Genomic DNA, 26,439 nt, shown 5'->3' with positions numbered 1-26,439 from the left:
GTTTTCACCCAAACACACGCGCACGCCAAACACCCAAAGAGGCCAACATTCTGCCAATTCTGGACCAAAGAACACCAAAACCCCCTAAAACATTGCCAACATCATTATGAACGGGCCTGCATCGGGCCTGAGCCCTAGAATCAGCGTGAACCATACCAACTTAATCCCAAAAACCCTAGTAAATCGCACTGACTGAACCCTAAACCGTAGATATGCTTTGTCTGTCTGTGTCAAAGAGCCTGGGTATGCTACATCAGGAGGAAGCTTCACTCAGTGGTGCCTGCCTTGACCGTCTGCATGGCCCTGCCGCAAGCATGTCCCAAAAATCCGTTCCGCTCAAGAATTTGCGATTTTTCGATACTTTCGCGAGATTTGCGAAATACCGAAAAACAGCAAATTTTGCAAACATAACGGATGTTTGGCCCAAGCTTGAGGTAGTGCCATGCAGAGGGTCAAGGCAGGCACCACTGAGTGAAGCAACCTGATGTAGCATACCTAGGCTCTTTGGCAGACAGACAAAGCATATCTAATTGTATGCAGCAAGCCACATAGCCCCAATTTTACATGAACTGCTGTCTGGAGTGGACTCTGCCTGGCATAACAACAACAGTACACTGCCTCGCCCTCGACCAACACATACCACGAATAGACAGACATGTAGTCCTGCTGTAGTAGTTGTTGTAGACTGGTTTACCTGTTTGCCACTCAAGAATTGGCCATTGTTTTTCCGTAAATGGACGCTGATGATCCATCCATCCCAGTGAGTGACTGTAAAGAAAAAAGATATATTATTTAATCAATCATGATGGTATATTGGCAAGTGAGTCCGCTCCAAGGTCATTTTACATATTTTGTGAAATGCAATATAGTGGCCCCTGAATTTGAAGTACAATTTTAATCAAACAAGGTAAAAAAAAACAGAGTTGTTGACATGAGGTACAATTACTGTGTGAAAGATTAAATAATAACTAAGACAAGACATATGAATCATCATTTCATGCACAAAAAACAAACAGCAATTGGTTTCATCAGAGCCAGACAGCCATTGCTGTCCACTGCATGCCATCTTCTCAATTATTCATTACCTGTTCTACTTTTTGTCCGCATCTTCTTCGGAAAGTGAGGGCCCACAGGGCAGCCTCTCCTGTCAATATCAGAAGTAACTCTGTCAGCAATCAGCAAGCATGATAGTCAGTCAGTAATTTCAGTCCCACTTGAGGGGACTCGTCGTAATCCATCCATCTGCCTTGAGGGAAATGGATAGGTGGAGTCTGGAGGAGGAGTATAAAGGAGCATGATTGAGTTGTGAACTTGTGAACCTCAGGAATGCAGACTGAGGCACCTTCAAATCAATAAGGAATATAAGATGAAGACAGTGCTGCTGATGGACTTGTTGTGATTAGGTGATTAGAGTTTTGTTGTGGTAAAAGTTGCAAAACAAAGAAAGACACACAGGAATAAAAGTGAATAAGGACGAAAAAAAGGAAGTCATTTTCAGGGCTCGGTGTCAGGGAAGTAGAGCTCGTCCTCAAACTCCATGAATTGAGACGGGAGTAGGTCAGGTAACAGAGAAGAACTTCTGTCACTTAAGTCGGTGTCCTCTTGTTCCTGCGTGCATTCACGTACTTTGTAATCTGGTGGTATCAAGTGCTGATTCATCTTGATCAGTGTTAACCTCTCCACATTTTGGGCAAAGAGGTGGGTCCTTTTTGAAGTTACAATGGCACCAGCAGCACTGAAAACACGTTCAGAAGACACGCTTGCGAGTGGGCAAGACAAATAATTTATAGCCAGGTTGGCGATCAGTGGCCATAGATCCAATTTCCTGTACCAATACAGCAATGGGTTTGTATTAGCAAAGACCTGTGTTGGCTCATCCAGATAGGCCTGCACCATCAACTCAAGGTTCTCCACGGTTGCTCCGCTTTGCGTACCATCTGTGGCCTTCTCAGCATTGGAACAAAGAAACCCTTTATGAGTTAGCCAATCCGCTTCCGACATGGCTGGGCCTGGTGCAGGTGAGGATGATGATACGGTTGCTCCTGGTGTCATTAACGGCTGTGAGGGAAAGTGACTCCCTTCGCCCACAGATTCAGAAGTGGAACTTGACGCTGGATGGCCTGCTGATTCAGTTGGACTTCTGACGGCTCATTGAATTTTCTGCCGATCTTTTTCGAACCGACTGGCTGACACAGCTAGCCAATGTTTTTACTTTGAAACATCTGCTTCATCAAAAGGAATGAATGCTTTGCTGGCCACTGCCTTTTTTTACCGTCGATCCAGAATAGTGGCACAAATGTATTGGTGCTCTGTATGTATGTTTTGAAGCCTTTCATTGGCAACTAGGCAGCTTAATAAGTTCTCCGCCAACCGATATGCATCTTGCTTTCCAACATCATCTCTGTACGTTGAAGACACGTCCTTCAGTTGGTACTCCAGCATGACCAACAATGGGATAGCTTTGCTCAAAGAACAGTCCTCCCTGCTGACTTCACACGTGACCACGTCACACGTGACCACCTGGACCTGCTTCAGAACGGCCTTTTCCTCTGACCCTCCATTTTGTTGTTGTTGATATCCCCTGGCCCGCCCCTCAGCCACACTACCGCCTCCCTGCTGCCCCTCCCACCCACGTTCATCGAGCCTTCCTCTCTCCCAGCCTAACTGTGACCACCTGGACCTGCTTCAGAACGGTCGCTCCACCACGCTCCTCCTGTTCATCAGCTGATACGCTCCCTGGTATCGTTATAGCGCGCTTTACACAGGACTGCTGTTACCTTGCATTATAGCGCCTCACACGCATAGCGCCACTGTCAATATCTGCCTCATTCAGCGCGACCTCGCTCAGGCTGTTGGAATCATTCTAGGCTTGTCTGTGCATTTGATTTTAGAGCACTGCTCACGCGATCGTTTGTAATTGTGTTTCATTTAAACTGCGCATTTGCTCTGATTGTGCTGCTCACTCGTCGTATTTCTGTTGTTGCTGCCCCTGACTGCCTTTTCCTCTGACCCTCCATTTTGTTGTTGTTGATATCCCCTGGCCCGCCCCTCAGCCACACTACCGCCTCCCTGCTGCCCCTCCCACGCTCCGCCCCCTCCACTCTCCTTAAATGGCTCATGTCCCAACGCGCAGCGTCCACGCGCTACGGCCGCGCCGAAGGTGCGCCAAAGGTAAGCCCGTCTACGCCCGTCCGCGCCTGGACCGCGCCAAGCGCCAGACCCCCTGGTTCCCGTAATGCCCAGCCCACTCGCTTCACCTACGATGCCACCACCCTCCTAGCCCTTAACCCCGGCCGATCCCCCAACTGCGCCCAAGCCGCTCCTGGACACACCCATGGACCCTTCTCTTGCAACTCCTGCAAGTTCGACAGCACCAAAACCAACTCCTCATCCGCCAACACCATACAGAGACCTGACACCAACCACCTTAAATGCATCCTGCTCAACACCCGCTCAGTCCACAGACACGTCATTGACCTCTGGAATCTACTAGACACCATCTCACCAGACGTCGCCTTCCTAACAGAAACTTGGATGAATGCCTCTTCAGCCCCAGACATCACCATTGCCATCCCGGAAGGATACAAGATCATCCGCAAGGACCGCATCAAGCAAACAGGAGGAGGCATCGCTATCGTCCATAAGAATTCCATCCGCATCTCAACCAGCTCTGACGCCAACCTTGCCAACGCCGAACACCTCCACTTCCAGATCCACACCGACCCCAAGACCACACTCAGAGGCACCCTCCTCTACCGACCTCCAGGACCCCGTGCACAATTCAGGGACGACATCACTGACTTTATCACCCCACACGCCCTCCCCTCCGAGGACTACATTCTATTGGGAGACTTCAATTTTCACCTGGAAAAGAGCAATGACAGCAGCACCACCACCCTTCTGGACAATCTCGCCAACCTCGGACTCAAACAACTTGTCACTACCCCAACCCACATCGCAGGTCACACACTCGACCCTATCTTCACCTCCAGCAAACATGTCTCCTTCCGTCACACCACAGCTCTCCATTGGACGGACCACAGCTGCGTTCACTTTATCTACAAGAAGACCACAACCCACAACCATCCTCAACCTACTATGCGAAGAAACTGGAACAAAATCACCATCGATCAGATCTCATCATCACTTCTTCAAAACCCACCTGCCCACTCCTCAAACCCCGACCAAGCAGCAATTAACCTCTCCCAATGGCTATCCAACAGCGCCGACATCCTAGCACCGTTGAAAAAACATCAAATCAAACTAGGCAGCAAAAACGCTCCTGGTTCAACGATGATCTTAAGAAATCGAAGAAACTCTGTCGCTCCCTTGAGAAGGCCTGGAAAAAAACCCAAACACCAGCACCAGGGACGCCTTCAAAAACGCCACCCGCATACACCACCAACTCATCCGGTCTGCCAAGAAAACCGCATTCAAAGACCGACTAGATAACAACGCCCACAACAGCAAAGAATTATTCAACATCGTCAAAGAATTTACCAACCCATCAGCCAACTCCAACGACATCACCCCCTCCCAAGCCCTCTGCGACTCCCTAGCTTCCTTCTTCCACAACAAAATCGCAGACATCCATAACAGCTTCGACAACCGACCCGGAGACCAACCCACCCAACCTTCTGCAGAACCTTCACCCCCCCTTGAACATCCTTAACCACTGGAACACAATCTCTACTGAGGACACCATCCGCCTGATGAACTCCATCCACTCCGGATCCCCCACAGACCCTTGCCCTCACCACATCTTCAACAAAGCAGACTCCATCATAGCACCACACCTACGAGATGTCATCAACTGCTCCCTCAACTCCGCCACCTTCCCGGAAAGCTGGAAACACGCAGAACTTAGCGCACTTCTGAAAAAACCCACAGCTGACCCCACCGAACTCAAAAACTACCGCCCCATCTCGCTTCTTCCATTCCCGGCCAAAGTCATCGAGAAAGCTGTCAACAACCAGCTCGCCACCTTCCTCGAAGCCAACAAATCCCTCGACTCCTCACAGTCTGGCTTCCGAGCCAAACACAGCACCGAGACCGCACTTATCGCAGCAACAGACGACATTCGAACTCTATTGGACAATGGAGACACAGTCGCCCTCATCCTCCTCGACCTCTCCGCTGCCTTCGACACAGTCTGTCATAGCACCCTCCTGCAACGCCTCAGAAACGTCGGAATCCAAGGAAAAGCACTGGAATGGATCACCTCGTTCCTTACCGGAAGAACCCAGAGAGTCCGCCTCCCACCATTCAAGTCAGCGGCCTCTGAAGTCATCTGCGGGGTGCCACAAGGATCGTCACTCAGCCCCACCCTCTTCAACGTATACATGAGTCCCCTCGCGACCATCGCACGCCAACACAACCTCAATATCATCTCCTACGCTGACGACACTCAACTAATCCTTTCACTCACCAAAGACCCTAACACCGCCAAAACCAATTTACACGAAGGAATGAAAGAAGTAGCCGAGTGGATGAAGCACAGCCGTCTGAAACTGAACTCAGACAAAACAGAAGTCCTCATCTTAGGCACCTCCCCCTCCGCCTGGGATGACTCTTGGTGGCCAGAGGCCCTTGGAAAAGCACCCATCCCGACGGATCACGCACGGAACCTGGGCGTCATCCTGGACTCCTCACTCTCGATGACCAGACAAGTCAACGCCGTTTCATCATCCTGCTTCAACATCCTTCACATGCTCAAAAAAACATTTCGCTGGATCCCCACCGAAACTAGAAAAACGGTCACCCACGCACTGGTCACAAGCCGCCTGGACTACGGAAACACCCTATACGCCGGTACCACCGCAAAACTCCAGAAAAAACTCCAACGCATCCAGAATGCATCAGCCAGACTCATACTAGACATCCCGCGTAAAGAACACATCTCTGGTCACCTGAAAAACCTCCACTGGCTTCCCGTAAATAAGAGGATTACCTTCCGCCTCCTAACCCACGCACACAAAGCACTTTACGAACTTGGACCCGAATGCCTCAACACACGACTGTCCTTCTACACTCCCTCCCGTCAGCTACGATCCTCCAACCAAGCCCTCGCCATTGTACCTCGCATCAACAAAACTACGATGGGTGGTAGATCCTTCACCTACCTGGCAGCTAAAACCTGGAACTCACTTCCCACCCACCTTCGCCTTACTCAGAACCACCTAGCATTCAGAAAGCAACTCAAAACTTGGATATTCGACAAGTAATTCCCCACCCTTTCTCAAGCGCCTTGAGACCCTATGGGTATGTAGCGCGCTATATAAATCTTGACTTGACTTGACTTGAAGACCTCAAAAGGACGAAGCATGTCTGTCAGGCTTTTAACTAGCTTCCATTCCTCCATCTCTAGCCTCTTGTCGTTATGGTCAGAACCTAGTTTAAAGACATAGTCATTGATTACCATGCACTGCTCAGACAGACACTCAAGCATGTAAAAGGTTGAGTTCCAACGTGTTGCCACCTCTGGATGAGTCCTTTGACTGGCACTTTACGTTCATGTTGAATGCTCCTCAGCTCCTTCCGGGCCTTAAAAGAAGGGCTGAAATGTGTGCAGATTTTTCGGCAGGTGGTCAGTAACTTTTTGACTGTGTTTTCAGTTTTCAAGAAATGTTGCACAGCCAGGTTTATACAGTGCGCCAAACACGGCACTCTGAAATATTCACCTTGACGCATGGCCTTAACTATATTACTGCCATTATCCGTGAAAACATAACCAACTATGCGATTTCTTGGTTGCAGCCATTCAGAGACCTTACTGTTAAACTCCTCCAAAATGTTTTTTGCAGTATGACTTTTCTCCATGGCAAATATGGCTAATGTTGCATGTTTCCGAGTAGCTTGAAAAACTGTGACCAGGTCAACAACTGCACTTGACTTGTCTCTAACCCCTGCCAAAGACCCTGCAAAAGAGACCCAGTGTGCAGTGATGCACATGTAATCAAGGGTTTGGCAACTGGTCCACATGTCTGTTGTCATGTGGATAGTGTGAACAGCACTCTTTTGCAAAGCTGCCCCAATCCCCTCCAGCACATCTTGACGTAGTGCTGGAACCGCAACTCTGGCAAAATAGGACCGGCTAGGAACCTTTCATTTAGGGCAGATTGTTGCCACTAATTCTAGAAACCCCACCCCTTCCACGAAAGAAAAAGGGAGCAGGTCCAGCGCTAGCATTTTATCCAGCTTTGCGTTATACAGACGTACCGTTGGGTGGTTGTGTTCAAATGGCGCCTCCGACCAGAACATTCCGCGAATGCTGGGCTGGAACATTTTACGTGATGATGATGATGACGACGTCTTCAAACCAGTTAGGCCCAGTATTGTAGTTTTTCGCATTGGTGTCTTTCCAACACTCTTAGTGTGCCTCATAGATGTTGCTGGGGTAGAGGATGTGGCCGATACCACTGCAGTGCTGCTGCCAGGGGTACTGGGTGTACCAGATAAAAAGGTCGGTCGGTTCTTGACTTACCTCCTGCACAATCGGCCCCTCATCAGCATCAGATGCAATGTCAATGGATACATTTGGATCAGTTCTACTTTGGACTTCCTGGATCTTACTTAGGTGCGCATACCACTGGATAGGGTGGTGTTTTTTTGAGATGACCTCTCTGGCCTCCGGTACCATAGTTGGTACCAAGCTTACCCCGACTAACTGATACTTTACAAATCGAACAAACGACCATGTTTTCCGCCTTTTTGCTAACAGTAAAGAAGTCCCAAACTGGAGTCTGGAGATGTCTGCTGGTGGTGGAGGTGCTACTTTGACTTTCAATGACAGATGAAGTGGAGGATGGGCGTGGCTGAATTAGTTTCTGTTGTTCACTTACAGCACCACTACTTGAGGTAATGGAGGTTGAGCTGGATGGAGGTCCCTGCCGGCCCTTCTGACGAGAAAATATGGAAGCTGGAGGTCGTGTTGGTGTTGTAGTTAACTGCGTTGGTGGTGGTACCAGTGCCACACCACCCACATCCCGCTCAGCAGCCAATCGGGCTAGGGTTAAAATGTTTGTCTGCTGCATGCCCGCTGTGGCTTGAGTGACGTCTGTGATGACTGGGTCATCGTAAGACTCTTCATCAGCAGCAGAAGGCACCACTTCTTGTTCATCGTCACCAACCATAGGTCGAAGCCTTGCGGTAACCTTCCTTTTAGGCTTTGCTACCTTTGTCGGCTTATGGGGTGCCTCACTGTCAGACTGCATTGGTGGGTTCCAATCAAGATCAAGCTCATCAGAATGAAGGGGGCTTGAAGAAGAACTTGTAGTAGTAGCAGCCCTCCTTAACCTTTTTCTTGCTGGGGATCTGGAAGACAATGGATCATCCTCAGGAGGAGTGGCTTCCTCAGATGATTCTCACACTTGAATATCTATTTCCTGATGTGCCCCTACTTCTGGAGGAACAAGCGTTGTAGGCAGTTGTGCCGCTCCATGAACCTCTAGTGGCACCTCTCCATGCACCTCTACTTGCACCTCTCCTTGTGCATGTACTTGCGCCTCTCCTTGCCCATGTACTTGCGCCTCTCCTTGCCCATGTACTTGCGCCTCTCCTTTCCCATATACTTGCGCCTCTCCTTGCCCATGTACTTGCGCTTGTACTAGTTGCACTTGTGGTTGTCGTTGCGGCTGTGGTTGTTGAACACTCGTCAGCTGAGTTACACCCGGCGTTGATTGGATGATACTTTCTTGTGATGAGCCAACATCACTGGTCGATGGTGATTGAACAACCAAAGTGGCTGCCGCAGCAGCACTTATGGTCTTGGACCTAACTTGGCGTGGTGGCACTGAGCCCAATGAAGCGGAGGTGCTGCTTCCAGCTTGGTCCCCGGCGGACACCACTGCTGCTGCAGGCGTAGTTTTTTTTCCCAAAAAAGGTGTCGGTGGGCACACCAGTCTCCTTGGTAGGTGGTGCCACTTGCACTTCTGCTCCTTCTTACTGGCAGTGGCACTGGCAACTTTCTTCGCTGAGGCGTTACGGCCACCTTTCTTTGGGCCCATCTTCTTCAGATGTCAGAACAGCAGGCCGCAGTTGCACGAGTTGCAGAGTTGTCTTGTCTGTGGCCACACGTGACGTTGCGTGATGTTGTGCTGCACACACCGCTGCAGGACTTCTTCCTGGCACTGGTGGTTCTCTTGTGCACCTAAAAGCAATGAAAGACAGAGGAACATCAGTTATACACCCTAAGAAAATCGAAAAACACACAAAAATCACAAAAATCACCACAATCCAATGCCATCCATGCCCTCAATGATGTTTAGATTCAAGACACCCCACAGAAAGACTAGGCCCATGCACCACTGAGTAACCCTGGGCATAATGGATGAAAGCAAGGCACATTGGATACAGGCCTATGGCACAAAGCACACTGCCTGGCTTCAAAATGGCCCCTTGAGCCTCACCACATGGCCAAGCCCTGCCTGTACTAGTACTCAAAATGGTCCCCACCCACATGGCCATGCCCCATCAACACCCCAAAAAATCGAAAAACACACAAAAATCACCACGATCCAATGCCATCATTGCCCTCAATGATGTTTACATTCAAGACACCCCACAGAAAGACTAGGCCCATGCACCACTGAGTAACCCTGGGCATAATGGATGAAAGCAAGGCACATTGGATGCAGGCCTATGGCACAAAGCACACTGCCTGGCTTCAAAATGGCCCCTTGAGCCCCACCACATGGCCAGGCCCTGCCTGTACCAGTCCTAAAAATGGCCCCCACCCACATGGCCATGCCTCATCAACACCCCAAAAAATCAAAAAACACACAAAAATCACCACAATCCAATGCCACCCATGCCCTCAATGATGTTTACATTCAAGACACCCCACAGAAAGACTAGGCCCATGCACCACTGAGTAACCCTGGGCATAATGGATGAAAGCAAGGACATTGGATGGAGGCCTATGGCACAAATGTTATGTTATGTTATGTTAATAGGGTACTTTTATAGCGCACAGCGACTCCGAAAAGTATCCCGGCGCTGAAGATCATCACGGACCCAAAGTGGACAGTGGAAAAGGGAAAGAGAGCTGAAGACAGAATGGAAACAGTTATTGCGTGAACAACAGGGTCTTCAAGTCCTTTCTGAATGCCAGCAGATTGGTGTTAGATCTGAGTGACAGAGGAAGAGCGTTCCATAGCCGGGGGGCGAGATGTTTAAAGGAACGCCCCCCGCAGCGCACCCGTCGGATCACTGGGGTGACCGCCCTGGCCTGAGTGGAGGATTGCAACGATCTAGAAAGCAAATAGAAGCTGATTTGTTTCCGAAGATAACAGGCACCCGTACCATGAAGGGCTTTGAAGGCCATGGTAAGGGCCTTAAAAGTGATCCGCTTCTTAACAGGCAGCCAGTGAAGAGTACTAAGAAGGTCACTGGCCCTGGCTCTCCTAGTGAGGACACAAATGGCCCTGGCCGCCGAGTTTTGCACAACCTGGAGACGCGCTTGGAGAAAGTCAGGAAGGCCTAGGTACAGTACGTTGGAGTAGTCCAGGCGAGAGCCTATCAGGGCCTGTACCGTAGTCTTTCTATGCTCTAAGGATAAGAGCGGCAGAAACTTCCTTAGCATCTTAAGGATTGCAAAACATTTGCCGGCCAGACCAGCCACCTGGGCTTTAAAAGAGAGGCTGTTGTCAATCTGAATGCCCAGATTTTTGGCAGCCTGCGAATCGCTGGCAGGAGGGAACATGGCGGTAGGCCACCATTCCTTCCATCTGGGGTCTGTGGGGCAGCCGAAGAAAAGCACTTCGGATTTGTCGGAGTTGCACTTGAGGCTGTTATGACTAAACCAGTCAAATACTGCCCCAAGGCAACCCCGAATAAACGCCCCATCAAAATCACAGCCCTTGTCGCAGGTGAACAGAAGTTGTGTGTCATCCGCGTATGACACGATCTGGGCCCCAAAATCCTCCGCCAGTGCCACCAGAGGGGTCATATAGATGTTAAAGAGCGAAGGGCTCAGAATTGAGCCCTGCGGAACTCCGACCTCCAAAGGCGGCATTGCGACAGAGAAAGGAGGGGCCCAGACCGTTTGCTGGCGATTCGAGAGGAAAGACCTAAACCACCAGAACACCGTCCCCCTCAGACCAATCTCCCAGAGTCTAAAAAGGAGGCGGTCATGGGGGACGGTGTCGAATGCGGCGGAGAAGTCATGCATAACCAACATAGCTTTGCCTCCATTGTCCAAAGTTTCCTTAACAGCCTCGGTGACCTCGAGCAGAGCTGTTTCTGTGCACACTGCCTGGCTTCAAAATGGCCCCTTGAGCCCCACCACATGGCCAGGCCCTGCCTGTACCAGTCCTCAAAATGGCCCCCGCCCACATGGCCATGCCCCATCAACACCCCAAAAAATCGAAAAACACACAAAAATCACCACAATCCAATGCCATCCATGCACTCAATGTTGTTTACATTCAAGACACCCCACAGAAAGGCTAGGCCCATGCACCACTGAGTAACCCTGGGCTTAATGGATGAAAGCAAGGCACATTGGATGCAGGCCTATGGCACAATGCACACTGCCTGGCTTCAAAATGGCCCCTTGAGCACCACCACATGGCCAGGCCCTGCCTGTACCAGTCCTCAAAATGGCCCCCACCCACATGGCCATGCCCCATCTATACCCCAAAAAATCGAAAAACACACAAAAATCACCACAATCCAATGCCATCCATGCCCTCAATGATGTTTACATTCAAGACACCCCACAGAAAGACTAGGGCCATGCACCACTGAGTAACCCTGGGCATAATGGATGAAAGCAAGGCACATTGGATGCAGGCCTATGAGACAAAGCACACTGCCTGGCTTCAAAATGGCCCCTTGAGCCCCACCACATGGCCAGGCCCTGCCTGTACCAGTCCTCAAAATGGCCCCCACCCACATGGCCATGCCCCATCAACACCCCAAAAAATCCAAAAACACACAAAAATCACCACAATCCAATGCCATCCATGCCCTCAATGATATTTACATTCAAGACACCCCACAGAAAGACTAGGCCCATGCACCACTGAGTAACCCTGGGCATAATGGGTGAAAGCAAGGCACATTGGACGCAGGCCTATGGCACAAAACACACTGCCTGGCTTCAAAATGGCCCCTTGAGCCCCACCACATGGCCAGGCCCTGCCTGTACCAGTCCTCAAAATGGCCCCCACCCACATGGCCATGCCCCATCAACACCCCAAAAAATCAAAAAACACACAAAAATCACCACAATCCAATGCCATCCATGCCCTCAATGATGTTTACATTCAAGACACCCCACAGAAAGACTAGGCCCATGCACCACTGAGTAACCCTGGGCATAATGGATGAAAGCAAGGCACATTGGACACAGGTCTATGGCACAAAGCACACTGCCTGGCTTCAAAATGGCCCCTTGAGCCCCACCACATGGCCAGGCCCTGCCTGTACCAGTCCTCAAAATGGCCCCCACCCACATGGCCATGCCCCATCAACACCCCAAAAAAGCGTAAAATACACAAAAATCACCACAATCCAATGCCATCCATGCCCTCAATGATGTTTACATTCAAGACACCCCACAGAAAGACTAGGCCCATGCACCACTGAGTAACCCTGGGCATAATGGATGAAAGCAAGGCACATTGGATGCAGGCCTATGAGACAAAGCACACTGCCTGGCTTCAAAATGGCCCCTTGAGCCCCACCACATGGCCAGGCCCTGCCTGTACCAGTCCTCAAAATGGCCCCCACCCACATGGCCATGCCCCATCAACAACCCAAAAAATCCAAAAATCACCACAATCCAATGCCATCCATGCCCTCAATGATATTTACATTCAAGACACCCCACAGAAAGACTAGGCCCATGCACCACTGAGTAACCCTGGGCATAATGGATGAAAGCAAGGCACATTGGACGCAGGCCTATGGCACAAAACACACTGCCTGGCTTCAAAATGTCCCCTTGAGCCCCACCACATGGCCAGGCCCTGCCTGTACCAGTCCTCAAAATTGCCCCCACCCACATGGCCATGCCCCATCAACACCCCAAAAAAGCGTAAAATACACAAAAATCACCACAATCCAATGCCATCCATGCCCTCAATGATGTTTGCATTCAAGACACCCCACAGAAAGACTTTGTCCATGCACCACTCACTAGCTACCCCTGGGCCTACTGGCTAGTGAGGCTTTACAGGCACCCCAAATTTAAAAAAACCCAACATATAACAGTGAGCTAAAATTCCATGACATAAATGAGAATTAAGTTTAAAAAAATCAGAGAAACAGTTGTATCATGCACCCATGACTAACTCTGGGCCTACTGGATACTGTGGCTAGCTACCCACCACAATATATATTTTGTTAAAGTTGTGAAAAAAGTTTTAGAACTGGAGTTGCCTCAACTGCAATGCCCCAAACAAACAACACCAACTTACTTGTATAATCTCAAGTCCAAAATTGATCCAAACTCCAAAGTCCAAAAAGTCCTCAAATACAAAAATCCACCAGCAGCAAGAAAAAGTAATCCTTCCAGCTACACAGCCAAATGAAAAGTGACCAGGACATGCACAAAGCACTGGGAGGAGCCTGCTGGACAGGAACAGGAAGTTGGATACTCTGGGGCACTTCCTTCCTCCCACCCCACCCCAAAAAATGGACACCTGCACCAAAAAGTGCAGCCAAATGTCAATCTGAGGAGTTATTCTGATCAAAATCATCATTTTCACAAGGTTTATGCTTCCTGCGGTGGATTTCTTGTGCAGAATTGCAATTTTTGCAATTTCGGGAACGCAAGATGTTCAAACCTCCCGCCGGAAGTCAGCTGCAAGCCGTCGCGGGCATTTATGACGTACTCGCGTTGTCAAACTCTCGCCATGCAAGATGGCAAGCCGCGATGACGTAATTGCGTTTGAAAAACTCTTGCGCGATCAAGCAGCAAGATCGAAAATGGCGCAGCACACGCAAAACCGGGAGAAAAACAACTTGGCAGGCTCATAGTCAACGCCGCGCGCGCAATATTGTATTTTTCAAGCGCGACCAAGCCAAATAATTCGTAGCTTGCGAATTTGCGTATTATTGTGTAATTTCGCGCGATTCGCGGATCGCGAAATCATCAAAAATCCGCAAATACGCCCGCAAAACGGATTTTACGCCAATGCTTACTGCTGTGCTGCTGAATGGATGCCACTCTGCTGGACTGCATCCTGCCAAACTCTTGCTTTGCTGGGCTGACCTTCTGCGTACTGCCCACCTGCCTGGGTGAGAAGAAATGGACCTACATCTTCCGAACCCAGAGTGCCTCCAAGGCCTAGTTGGCTGGCCTACTGATTTGAAGCCTCAGGGACATAACAGGCTTTCAACAACCTTGCATCTGCACCTGGACTCTGACAAATGGTGCCAGCCCAGTCATGGACCCTAGGACATGGGTCTAATTAGCTCTGCCAACATGTGGATCCAGCAGAACCGACACATTTCCTCTGCTGCATTGCGCGAATCCGAGCAGAACTGATGCAACACCGATGTTGCGTGAATGGGACCCATCGCAAAAGCTTGCATTTCCGCCACAACCCGCATCCCCTTCAGAACTGCCGCTGTGCGATGCTTCTCCGGGGCAGGCCCTCACATCTCTTGTCGACAGCAGCTTCAACAAAGACGATGGACTCTGCATCGCAGCTTCACTGCTCATTGTAACTGCTGTATCGCCCAATTGCACGTCCCACCCCCAACACTGAACTTCGCATCACAAACCCAGTCAGCGATACCCTCGACGTCTACAAAATAGGACCTCACACCGCAACCTTGCCATATCTCTGACCCAATGCATTGCCTCGGCTATGAGACTCATCTTCAACGAGTATCCACGCAAAGCTACGCAAATCAGGATCAAAGGTAGTTTTGTTCAGCTGGCCCAATTGGGGCACTGTAGCCGGTCCACACTCCATCACGGTCAGCCTGAACTTATGACTTTGTCCTTGTCTGGCGCAACCATATATCCACAATTGGCACCTTATGCCTTTTAGGCACAATTTTATCTAAAAACATTAAAATTCTAAGGGCCAGACGTACGACCATTTTTACATGCGCAAACGGGTTTGCGAACCCGTTTGCGCATGCAAAAATAGCTTAGGGAATATACAAACCCTATTTTGCAAGTCGCAATTTTTTGTGATTCGCAAAATAATCTTTTGCATCTCCCTATTAGGAAGGGGCGTTCCTTTTGCAAATGCAGGGGGAAATATTTTTTAAGTGCAGGTAAGTGGTCCCAGGGACCACTGCCTGCCCTTAAAAAATAAAACAAATTTTTTTTTTTTTTTTTTAAATTCATCAAAAAAAAAAAAAGCTGCTGTATTCAAAAGCACTCCTGGACATGGTGGTCTCCTGAGCCCAGCAGGCCACCATACCTGGGAGGGCCTGTGATTCCCAATTGGGTCACAAATTGGAAGAGGCTCATTATTATTCATGAGCCTCGCTATTTGCGACCCCATTGGGAATCGCTAACAGTGTGAAATACACTGTTGTACATTGGTAATAGCACCTCGCAAATTGCGAGTCAAAAAAGACTCGCAATTTGCGAGGCACTATTTCCAGGGTTGTACATTTGGCACCTAAATGTTGTACAAATACTTTGCACATATTCTCTAAGTTAAGTTTGACTGCTCTGTACCAAGCTACAAGGGGGGGAGGGTGTTGAGCACAGGTTAATTTGGGGTTTGCAAGTGAATTAACCTGACAAGGATTGTGGTTGCTGCTTGACCAGGGCTCAAATCTCAGTCAACCAACAGCCCAATTTCTTACACCGATTCACAAAAGGTCAGCTTGGGTAGTCAGAAACATGCTTGGATGCATTGATGACACAAACAAGACAAGAACAGGAGTTTTTTTGGAGCTGAAACTGTCCACAAATCAGCACACTTTCTGTTTGTTGAAGGTCTCACGGCAGTCAACCGAGGTGCAATATTCAATGTAAGCAAAATATTATAGGTCAGTTAGTTTCTTTTATGCATTTTTTGATTAAGCTGCCTCAACTGAGAGGAGTCCCAAAGGGGTGAACAATGTTTGATGGTAAATTAAGCCTTTCTGTTTTTCACAATTATAATTGAAATGACAAATTTTTCATTATGAAGACAGATTGAGTTACTTAATTAGAAATTGATGCTTTCGGTTAACAGGACTTTGATGAAGTTTAGCGCCTTTTGGCAAGTCACCTTGAAAAATGGATTGCTAATTTGCATCATTTTGTACGGAGTTTACTTTAATAATCATGCTTTGATGGTTCACTAAATGACATAATGAAGGAAGAATTTTGCTTACAAAAACCTCATCTTGTTAATGTTTTCTTTCGTACATTGTACTGGAACTATGGGGTTATAGATGTATTTCCTCAATGTTATTATTATACTTCTGCAGGACGTTTTACCACCACACCAGTATAGGTGATAGATGTGTTATTATGGTGCACTAGGAAACAGTCAGTAGCAGGTGCAAGGGACAGGCTACTGACTCACTTCATCAGGTAGATTAAAGGAGGTAAACAGTGGCATAAAGTAGGAACATTACCTTAATAACAGAAGGGGAGAGGGGAGAGTATGTAGCCTTACGGCTAGAGCAGTCAACCTCGAAGTTGGGGTACCTGGTTCGAGTCTCGGCAACGACGCTCAACATCCTGTGATTCTGGGCAAATCACTTAATCGGCCCCTGCCTAACAAAAATGAATGTGTCCTTCTGTAATGAAACCGGCACTATGTAAAGCGCTCTGATACCCGATATCTCGGGTCTAGTTTGCGATATATAAAACTCCCCCAATTTTTTTTTAAAGGGTAAGTAATAGTAGAAGTTAGATTATAAAGTGAAATTGGTTAAGGACAAACACACAAATCATTTTCCAAAATGTTCTCAATGGATATGTTTTAAGCTCTCTGTAAAGTTATTTCAAATTAGTGTTAAATTAAAACCTCACTAACAAATGTAAATGGATTTAGGAAACTCCCCACTTATGAAGGAGATAAAGTTTTCTAACTTTACGCGAAGTAAGGTTTATCCTTTCAGACCTTGCAAATATCATGATTTCCTGATGCAGACTGTCCCAGGTAGAACATCCTCCAATAATAAAATGTTGAATGTGGAGGCTGGACATCCGCCACCTGGGATAAGAGGTGCAGGAGCGAGGGCTCTGAGATGAGGCCAGCTTATTTTTTTTAAAGAAAAGAACCTCATAAACTTTGCAATTCAGAAAGCTTGAAAAGTTTTGAAAATACATGAAGTTGCAAGCCAGCCTACCTTTCAACTTTAGTCCTCCGTTCTTTAAATCCCAAGTAGTTGATGGGATTTAAAGTTGGATTGGGGAAAGTTGATTGCCGTGTACTCTGAATATCGAAACCTGAATATCAATGGTACAGAATATCAAATCTAAAATATCAACAGGTAAGTATATATTTGTTATACCTTACTACATATAAATGTACCTACGCTATATGAATATATATATATATATATATATATATATATATATATATATATATATATATATATATATCTTTTTTTTTTCAAGATATGTTGAGTTAGGAATAGTAAATCTATACTTCCTTCTATGCAGTTCAGTAAAACTTAATTCGGCCACGTTCTGGCCATAAAAGTACATTACACAGAAAAAGACCCATACATGTAAAGTTTGAAAGCTACAGTACAAATGTGATTGAGAACATGAATAAAATTCATCAGAATAATAAAAAAATAAAAAATAAACATTTCCAGATCAGAACAATAAAACCAGAATCATTACTATGGGCAATCTATATTTTACCTTCGGCGTATTGCCCCTCATACGAAGCTTGCAACCCAATAACAAATCAGTGTGGAGGGGAGCATTTGCAGATACATCAGGGCTGGTCTTACTTGTTTAAAATAGCAACAGAGGAAAAATATATTTTGATCACAGATCATTAGAAAAACCACAGAAAAACATAAAGTGCAGCAAATGTTGGTCAGAAAAATTATCACATGCACAAGGCTGTAGGGTTCCTAACTTTGAGAAACCTTTAGGTACTGTAAGGGACCGGTGAATACACTTAAAGCTAAATCCAGATAAAAGAAAACAAAGATGCAAGTTATTAATAAAAGACCAAAAAGGCTGATCTAAAATCCCAGGACTTATAATCATAAATTGTCTGCATGTAAATTTCTTAAGTTCATTTGATTCCCTTTCCGAATATCTCCTAGTTAAGAACTGAGTTTTTATAACTTTCATCTCATCGGGGTGCTTCTTTCTTGGTTGATTAAATAGCTCAGGACGCCCTAGAGCTGAAAGTTGCAGAGAAACATAGCTTAACATGGGAATATCTGCAGCTCTATCTAGCTTCATGCAGTGATCTAAAATAATTTGATTTATCTTAGGCTCAGGTCTGGACCATATTTTTAACCAGCATATCACGTAGCCCTGCCTTAATTCCTCGTGCACCATAAAGACTGGTATGCTTGAGGGAGCCGCTAAAGGTTTTCGAAGGTGTTCATTTTCAGCACTTTGTAATTCAATATATTCCTTATTTTATTTATGGAATTTTTAATGCGCAGCTACTACCCAAGGGTGTCTAGGCGCAGTATAGCCCCATACCACACTTCCATACACTGTCATTGAGACGCATTTCTCATTATAAATCTTTAGTAGTGGTAATAGGGGTTTACTCCCTAATCTTCTGGCAAAATCTAATGTTTCTCCGGTAGCTCTTGCCAAAATATTTTTCTTAAGTGCACAATGTGCCACCCACGTACCATTTTCATCAAATAACACACCCAGATATGGGTAGGTTGCTACATTGAACAGAACCCCACTTTTACATATGAGGTTTTTTTTCTCCCACTTTAGCTTACCAGTTGACATTATATGAGATTTAGTCAAATTGACTGAAAGGTCAAGAGCTACCATAAAATCAATAAAAGCATTAACCAAACATTTCAAAGCAATCGTAGTCCTGGCGAATAAAACTGCATCATCTGCATATAAAAGGGCTGGGATTGGTTTAGAGCCTACTCTTGGGATATCTAAGCTTGCATCGGATAACACTGCCCCTAACTTATTTATATACAGAGTAAATAAAACTGGTTCAAGAATGCATCCCTGCCTCGCTCCTCTTTTTACTTTCCAAGATTTTGTTAAGGAGCCGTTTCATTATATCTGGCCGAGGCAGTTAAGTTAAGATGGGACCAATGCAAAAAACATACTAAATTTGTGTCCATCCCTATTTCGAACAGCAGTTGCCTATATTTAGATCTATTCACCCTATCAAAAGCGGACGTTAATTCCATAAAAGCCAGGAACATACAACCTTTTTTTTAGCTAGGGTGTATTTGTTAGTTATCATGAGTACGTTCATGCATTGTTCCACTCTATCCCTACATTTTTGAAAGCCAAATTGCAATTCAGATAGCACATCTTTTTCTTCCAGCCAAATACTTAAATGATCTAAGATTACCTTGCCCATTATTTTTGCTGCTGAATCTAATAAAGAAATTGGGCAGTAACCGGCAAGAACGTCCCTGGCACCATTTTTATAAATGGGAAAAATCACTGCTGTTGACCATGAATAAAGTAAACCTACCACTGTAGCAGCATTAAAAACCATAGTTAAAATCTTCGCCCATGTACCAGTATCTGATTTATAGAGGTCCACAGGTATCCCATCGGGACCTGGGGCTTTCTGTGCGTACATATCTTCAACCGCTTTCTGTATCTCTTTCACCCCAAAACATAACACGAGTGGTTCAGTACTAGGTGCCCAGAAGGAGTCTGTTTGTTCTGTAGCCACCTCTGCATAAATCTCCTCGAAGTGACTGACCCACCTATCAGCAGGAATTACACACTCAGATCTTGTCATATTATTGTTCTTAAAAAAGGGACTATTTACTACCTTCCAAAATTTGGCACTATCGGCATGGGAACTAGCCTGAGTTTGGTCCTCTCATGCCTGTTCCCTTAAAGCATCCTTCCTTAGGTTTGGAGCCTTATAATATGCTTTCCTTCTAATTTTAATCAGCTCAGAATCCCTGGGCGTACTTTTTAATGCAGCAATAAGGGCTTTGTGAGTTTTAGAGCAATCGGCATTAAACCATTTAGCCTCTTTGGAACCCACTAAGCTCCTTTTAGCAGTTAACTTTTTTACAATATGCTTTGTCAATTTATCAAATGCTCCTTGGGCTCAATATGTATGTTGAGGCACTGCTCAATATCTTCTTTGCCCTCAGTATATAACTCGGCTAAAAAAAGAGCTCAGGGACGATTTTCCCCCATCTTATTTTCCGGTCCTGATCCATAGGCTGAAAATCCCCATTTGCAAAGGTTCTTGTTAAATCAACACCCCGGAAGGCCATTAAACCCTTAGATTCAACAATAATCGGGTTATGGTCACTGAAGTCAGTCCAGGCCGATCTCACTTCCCTTATATTTTGGAGTAGTGGGGAAGATATTGCGATATGATTGAGCGGATCCCTCTCCCAAAAAAGGAAGGTATTGTCTCTGCTTCATCTATAGATTCTAGGCATGAAGGTTATTGCTAGCAAATAGGTTTTCTAACCAGGCGCCCTGAGGGAATGTTTAAAATGGGCCATGGGGGGTAAGTTGTCAAATATTCCCCTCTCTAACAAACATTTTAAGGGGCAGCGGTGTACATTAAAATCCCCCATCATAATAATTTCATTGGGAGTATGTCTGTCCTGTGCAAGGTCCTCTATAAAACCTTCAAGAGCAATTAAGTGCTCTCTATCGTCTTCCCTACAGAATGAGTTATAAAAAGTTAAAATCACCAAGGTTGGGCTACTCGAAAAAATGTGTTCTACTTCTAACAGGTGTGGGGAGGAGCTATGCACTTACCTCTCATTACTCTGTTTGTGATATTCTTGTAATACGGTATTCTGGGTGTTGTTATTTAGTAGTATAACCAGTATTTGGAAAATAATGCACTTACAGAGTACAGATTTAAAATTTGGTCATAGCTGAGGGCCATGCCCCCCTAAAAATATACCTCTGGCTATGGGCCTGTAAGGATCTGCTGAGAGGCAGACAACTGGATAGAGTCCAACCACAGAATAGGAATGGAAAGGTGTGGAAAGGTGTGGAAGGTGAAATGGAGGAATAGAGAGTGGTAAACAGCTTGTACGAGGGTCTCTATTATACAAGAGGAAGACACTGCACAGAGCAGATATCAGAGATGAGACATTTAAAGGGAGTCGCCACATTTGTAGGACCAAAAGGACACAAATCTATCATTAATAGATGGTATTAACAACTGCCATGTGTGTATTGTGTTTTCCCACAATACCTAAGAGGCACAGCTATTCATATGTAATTTTATGACCATGAGGAAGATTCATAAATCAACTGAGGAAAGACAGTATTGATTTAACAACATCTAGGAAATCTGGGTGAAATCATTAAGAGTGTACATGATTGTTGTTATGTTATGTGGGATTGTATAGCACAGCTTATCACCAATTAGAGTATCCAGGCACTGAAGGAGGAGCGTGGGCCCAGTGGTGCTACTAGTTGAACAGCAATGTCTTTAACTTCTTGTGGAAGTTGAGGAGTTAAGTAGCAGTTCTGATGTGTTGAGGAAGTATGTTCTAGTTTTTGGTTGCTATGAAAGAGAAGACGCACCCTTCTGTCTCGCTTTTGTGGATGACCGTAATTTGTGTGCGGGAGAGAGAGTGGAGAGTAGTTGTCTGGAGGGATGGTAGAGTTGGAGTCAGCCACTTACGGTAGCTGGCCCTGTGTGTGGAGGGCCTTGTAGTCTTGGATCATTTCTGGATGGGTAGCCAGTTATGTTGTGTTAACAGACATTTATAGAGTGCAGCTATCACTCAGAGGAGCATCATGGCGCTAAACGGATCACTTGGTAGACAGAGTAACTGAGGGTGAAAATTTAATTTGATTAGAGGTATACATAGTGTGTCAGGTGCCTTAAAAATCCAAGTCTTCAGGGCCTTCCTGAACAAAGAATCGGTAAACAACCGTTTCAACGCAACGTTTACCACAAACTACCTTTACAACGCATTTTTTACAACGCAGGATCCTTTACAACAAATGTCTTTACAACGCATGATATTACATCGCAGATGCCTTTACAACGCATGCCATTACAACGTAAGTATAGGTAAGTATATAATTATAATAAAAATTGTATTTAATTAATTTTGAATCAATTAAATATTAATTATTTAATATATATTAAAAAAATAAAAATAAAAATAAACTAATTTAAGTAATTTTAATATTAATTAAAAATGTTACCCCTACACTATCCAGCACTTACCCTACTATTACAACCCCCTGGAGTTAGAATAGTAATTTTTACCCCTACACTATCCAGCATTTACCTTACTATTACACCCCCCTGGAGTTAGAATAGTAAATTTTACCCCTACACTATCCAGCACTTACCCTACTATTACACCCCCTGGAGTTAGAATAGTAATTTTTACACCTACACTATCCAGCATTTACCCTACTTTTACACCCCCCTGGAGTTAGAATAGTAAATTTTACCCCTACACTATCCAGCACTTACCCTACTATTACACCCCCCTGGAGTTAGAATAGTAATTTTTACCCCTACACTATCCATTACACCCCCCTGGAGTTAGAATAGTACATTTTACCCCTACACTATCCAGCACATACCCTACTATTACTCCCCTATGGAGTTAGAATATTATTTTAAAACACCTACATTATTTAAAAAAAAAAATATATATATATATTTAAAAAAATAAGAAAATTAATGTAAAATAAAAATTAAATTAAATTAAATTAAATTAATTTTAATTACATTTTTTAATAATATTATATACTTACCTATACTTACGTTGTAATGGCATGTGTTGTAAAGGCATCTGCGATGTAATATCATGCGTTGTAAAGACATTCGTTGTAAAGGAACCTGTGTTGTAAAAATTGTGTTGTAAAGGTAGGCGTTGTAAAAGTATGCGTCGTAACGTCATACATCCCAAAGAATCTGATTGGATAAGGTGTAGGTGATTGGGGAGTTGGTTCCAGGCTTTAGTGCCGATCAATGCAATTGATTTTCCCCCTTTTGAGACACATCTGAATACTGGAAGTTTTAGTAAATTGGTGTTGGATGATCTAAGAGCGAGATGGTACATAGCATGCAAACCTGTGCCAAAGGTAGTGATTGCCTGAGGAGTGGAAGATTAAAAGGTGATTATAAGGATCTTGAACAAGATTCTTTTATGGATTGGTAGCCAATTTAGTGCTTCAAGTGCAGCCGATGCTGATGACTTCCTGGGCCATTTTAGCACTAAACGGGGTGCTGCGTTTTGTACCATCTGTAATTTGTGTAGAACCGACTGGTTGGCACTTGCATAGAGGCTGTTGCAGTAGTCCAATCTAGATGTAATTAGGGCCACTGCAACTGCTTGTCTTGCCGTGCTGGGGAGTAAGTCAAATAACTTTTAAAGTCATTTTATCATATGGAAGCAAGTCCTTGCTACCGCTAATGATTGCTGGTGAAAGGATAGTGTTGAGTAAAATTTGACCCCCAAATTTCTGGCTATCTTTACTGTATTGGGAGTTGGGCATGTCCAAGGGCCACCATGGATTGGGGGATAAGGTATTCCATTGTCCCAAAGGCATAATTTCTGTCCTCTCTGAGTTGAATTTTAGATGATTGGCTTTCATCCAGTGGAAAACCACTGTAAGGCAGTGACAGAGGTTTTCTACAGCCAGTGTGGTATTTTTAACCAAGATTAGCTGTGTATCGTCCGCACATGAGATGGTCTCGATGTTAAAGGATGATATCAGACTAATCAATGGAGCCAAAAGGCATTAAAGAGCACTGGGCTGAGGGTAGACCCTTGTGGAACTCCAGAAAGCAGGGGTTTTTCAGCTGACTGATATTGCCCAAGGGAAATTACTTTACGATTTTGCAGGAATGATTTTAGTCAGGCCAGGGTAAGAAGAGAAATGCCGTAGGATTTGAGATGGTCCTAAAGAATAACATGTGAGACCGTATCGAAAGTGGCTGAAAGGTTCAATAAGACCAATACAGCGTTCTTTCCTTGATCAAGGGTGGCCTTAAAGGATTCAGCAGTGTATAGGAGGGCTGATTCTGTAGAGTGCTGAGGCCTGAAGCCTGATTGATTGGGATGTAAGATATTTGCTTCTTCCAGATAAGTCATAAGTTGAGAGTTGATAAGTTTTTCGGTGATCTTGCTTAGACATGGGAGTAGAGAGATGGGTCGGAGATTATTACGAGTGGTGGGGTCGGGTAGTGTTTTCTTTTGGAGCGGTTTAAATGCAGGGAAGTTCAGTGAGGTAGGGGGTGATGTCGGCACGTCTGACGATGTCCAGGGTGAGTCTTGAGGTGATGCTTTGGATGGTATGGAGTCTTTGTGCGAGTTAGTTGGATATGCCAACGCAGAGTGCATTGCTATATTCGAGTCTGCTGGTGATGAGGGGTTGGGTATTGTATGAGTGGGAAGCCATTTGAAGAACTTGAGGAGCATTCTATGGATGAGGCAGAAGAATGCGATCACAGCATTGACCTGTGTACTTATCGTGAGTTTGTAGTCAAGGACTAGGCCAAGGATTCTGGTCTGGTCTGTAGGGGTAGGTGTGGGATTCAGGTCAGGTGGCCACCAGGAGACGTCCCAGGGGAAGTCATCATTTGCAAGAATAAGGGGCTCTCTTTTGTCTGTGTTGAGTTCGAGGCATTTCTCTCGTATCCAGTTGGCCACTTTGGACATGCCGGCAATGAAGTTGGTTGTGGCGGTGTTGTTCATGTTGGTGAGGGAAAGGATGAGCTGAGTTTCATTGGGGGTAGGAGGCAATGTTGATGATGGTGGTTCTTATGATGTCGGTGGGGGGCCCCCTGTACATGTTAAACAGGGTTGGGCTGAGGGAGAAGCCCTGGGGACCTTGTAGACTAGTTTCTTGTGTTTGGAGGTGAAAGTGGAGAGTCTGGCTCATTTTCTCCTTTTGGAGAGGGACGCGGTGATCCAACTCAGTGCGGACTCTTAGATACCTGATCCCTGGAGTCTGGCATTGAGGATGCCTTGGGAGATGGTGTTGAATGTCGCTGAGAGGTCAAGCAGGATGAGGGTGGAAATTTCTCCTCTGTCCATGATGGATCGGATGTCACTGTGCTGTGATTGCTGTGGAACTCTGACTGAGTAGAGTCCAGGAGGTGGTGCTGTTTGAGATGGTTGGAGAGTTGCTTGTTGATTTTCCAGGACATTTCCACTGAGGATTAAGGAGTTGATGATGGTGGTGAGGATGGAGCTGATCAGCGTGCATCTATAGACATCTAAAGACATTCCACCAGCCGCGGCCCGTGGAGGGAGTTCCGGTGGGGCAGAAAGGCGGGGCGGGGGAGGGGCAGGGTGGGGGTTGCTAAAAACCAGAATATGGATAATTGGAGGTAAGTAAACAATTTAATTAATAAAACGAATTTCGTAGCACGTGCTGTATCGCATTTTGCAATGCAGGACACGCTACGAAGTTTATTTTATTAAGTCACCAACTAGCAAGATCTTTGCATGATCCATGACAAAAGGGGAGATTACCTCAGCAAAGAGTTGTGGGAAGTGCTGCAGCTAGTCTGGTAGTCTATACATAAAAGACTAGAAGTAAGTGACACACTACACCAGGCCATAAACTCACATATAAACCAATGGAGGTATGGAATAACACTATCAGGACAAAAGTAGATGAAGTGAATCAAATGGTCAATATTACAACAATTTACACACCAACAAGTAGAACTATGTCAAAAGCTGCAAAATAGTTATGAAAAATACACTAAAGTCCCACAATTGGATAGTGTGTCATAGAAAAAAGTGTAAGTATAACAATATGTTTGTATGTATAACAATATATACATATACAATAATTAGCCACATGAAGTTACAAAATCCATACACTGCTGAGTGTATACACAGTACACATACATACTTCAGAAAAAACACCTGAAAACACCATTCACATGTCAATCTGAGGTGAGCTCATGGAAATCTCCAGTACCACATCTTTAGATGTACCTCAATAATCCACTAACTAGTCAAACACAGCTCATCATTAGAAGTAAGAAAAGAACAAGCAATAGGACCTTTCTACAATGCTGTCAGTTGGTGTTCATTCTAAGGAATAACTACTCAAGGAGGAAAGAGAAACATAACAACTTGGGATCACTTGGATTGGAAAGTCAGAGGAAGGGGTATTAGGGAGATGCTACTTTTGTCATGATCGTGTTATTCCATGCCTCAATTGGTTTATATGCGAATATGTGGCCTGGTGTAGTGTGTCACTTACTTTCAGTCTGGTGTGGTGTAACTTTGAGCATGACTGGTGTTAGAGCAGGGATCCCTGGTTGGCCGTGGTAGGTACCTTAGGCCAAGTAGGGACCCTCGCTTCCAAGTCGGAGAAAGGAAGGACACCTTCTCAGATAA

This window comes from Lissotriton helveticus, chromosome 2_2 (assembly GCF_964261635.1).
Source record: "Lissotriton helveticus chromosome 2_2, aLisHel1.1, whole genome shotgun sequence".
NCBI classification, from domain to species: Eukaryota; Metazoa; Chordata; class Amphibia; order Caudata; family Salamandridae; genus Lissotriton; species Lissotriton helveticus.
This window is presented reverse-complemented; position numbering follows the sequence as displayed.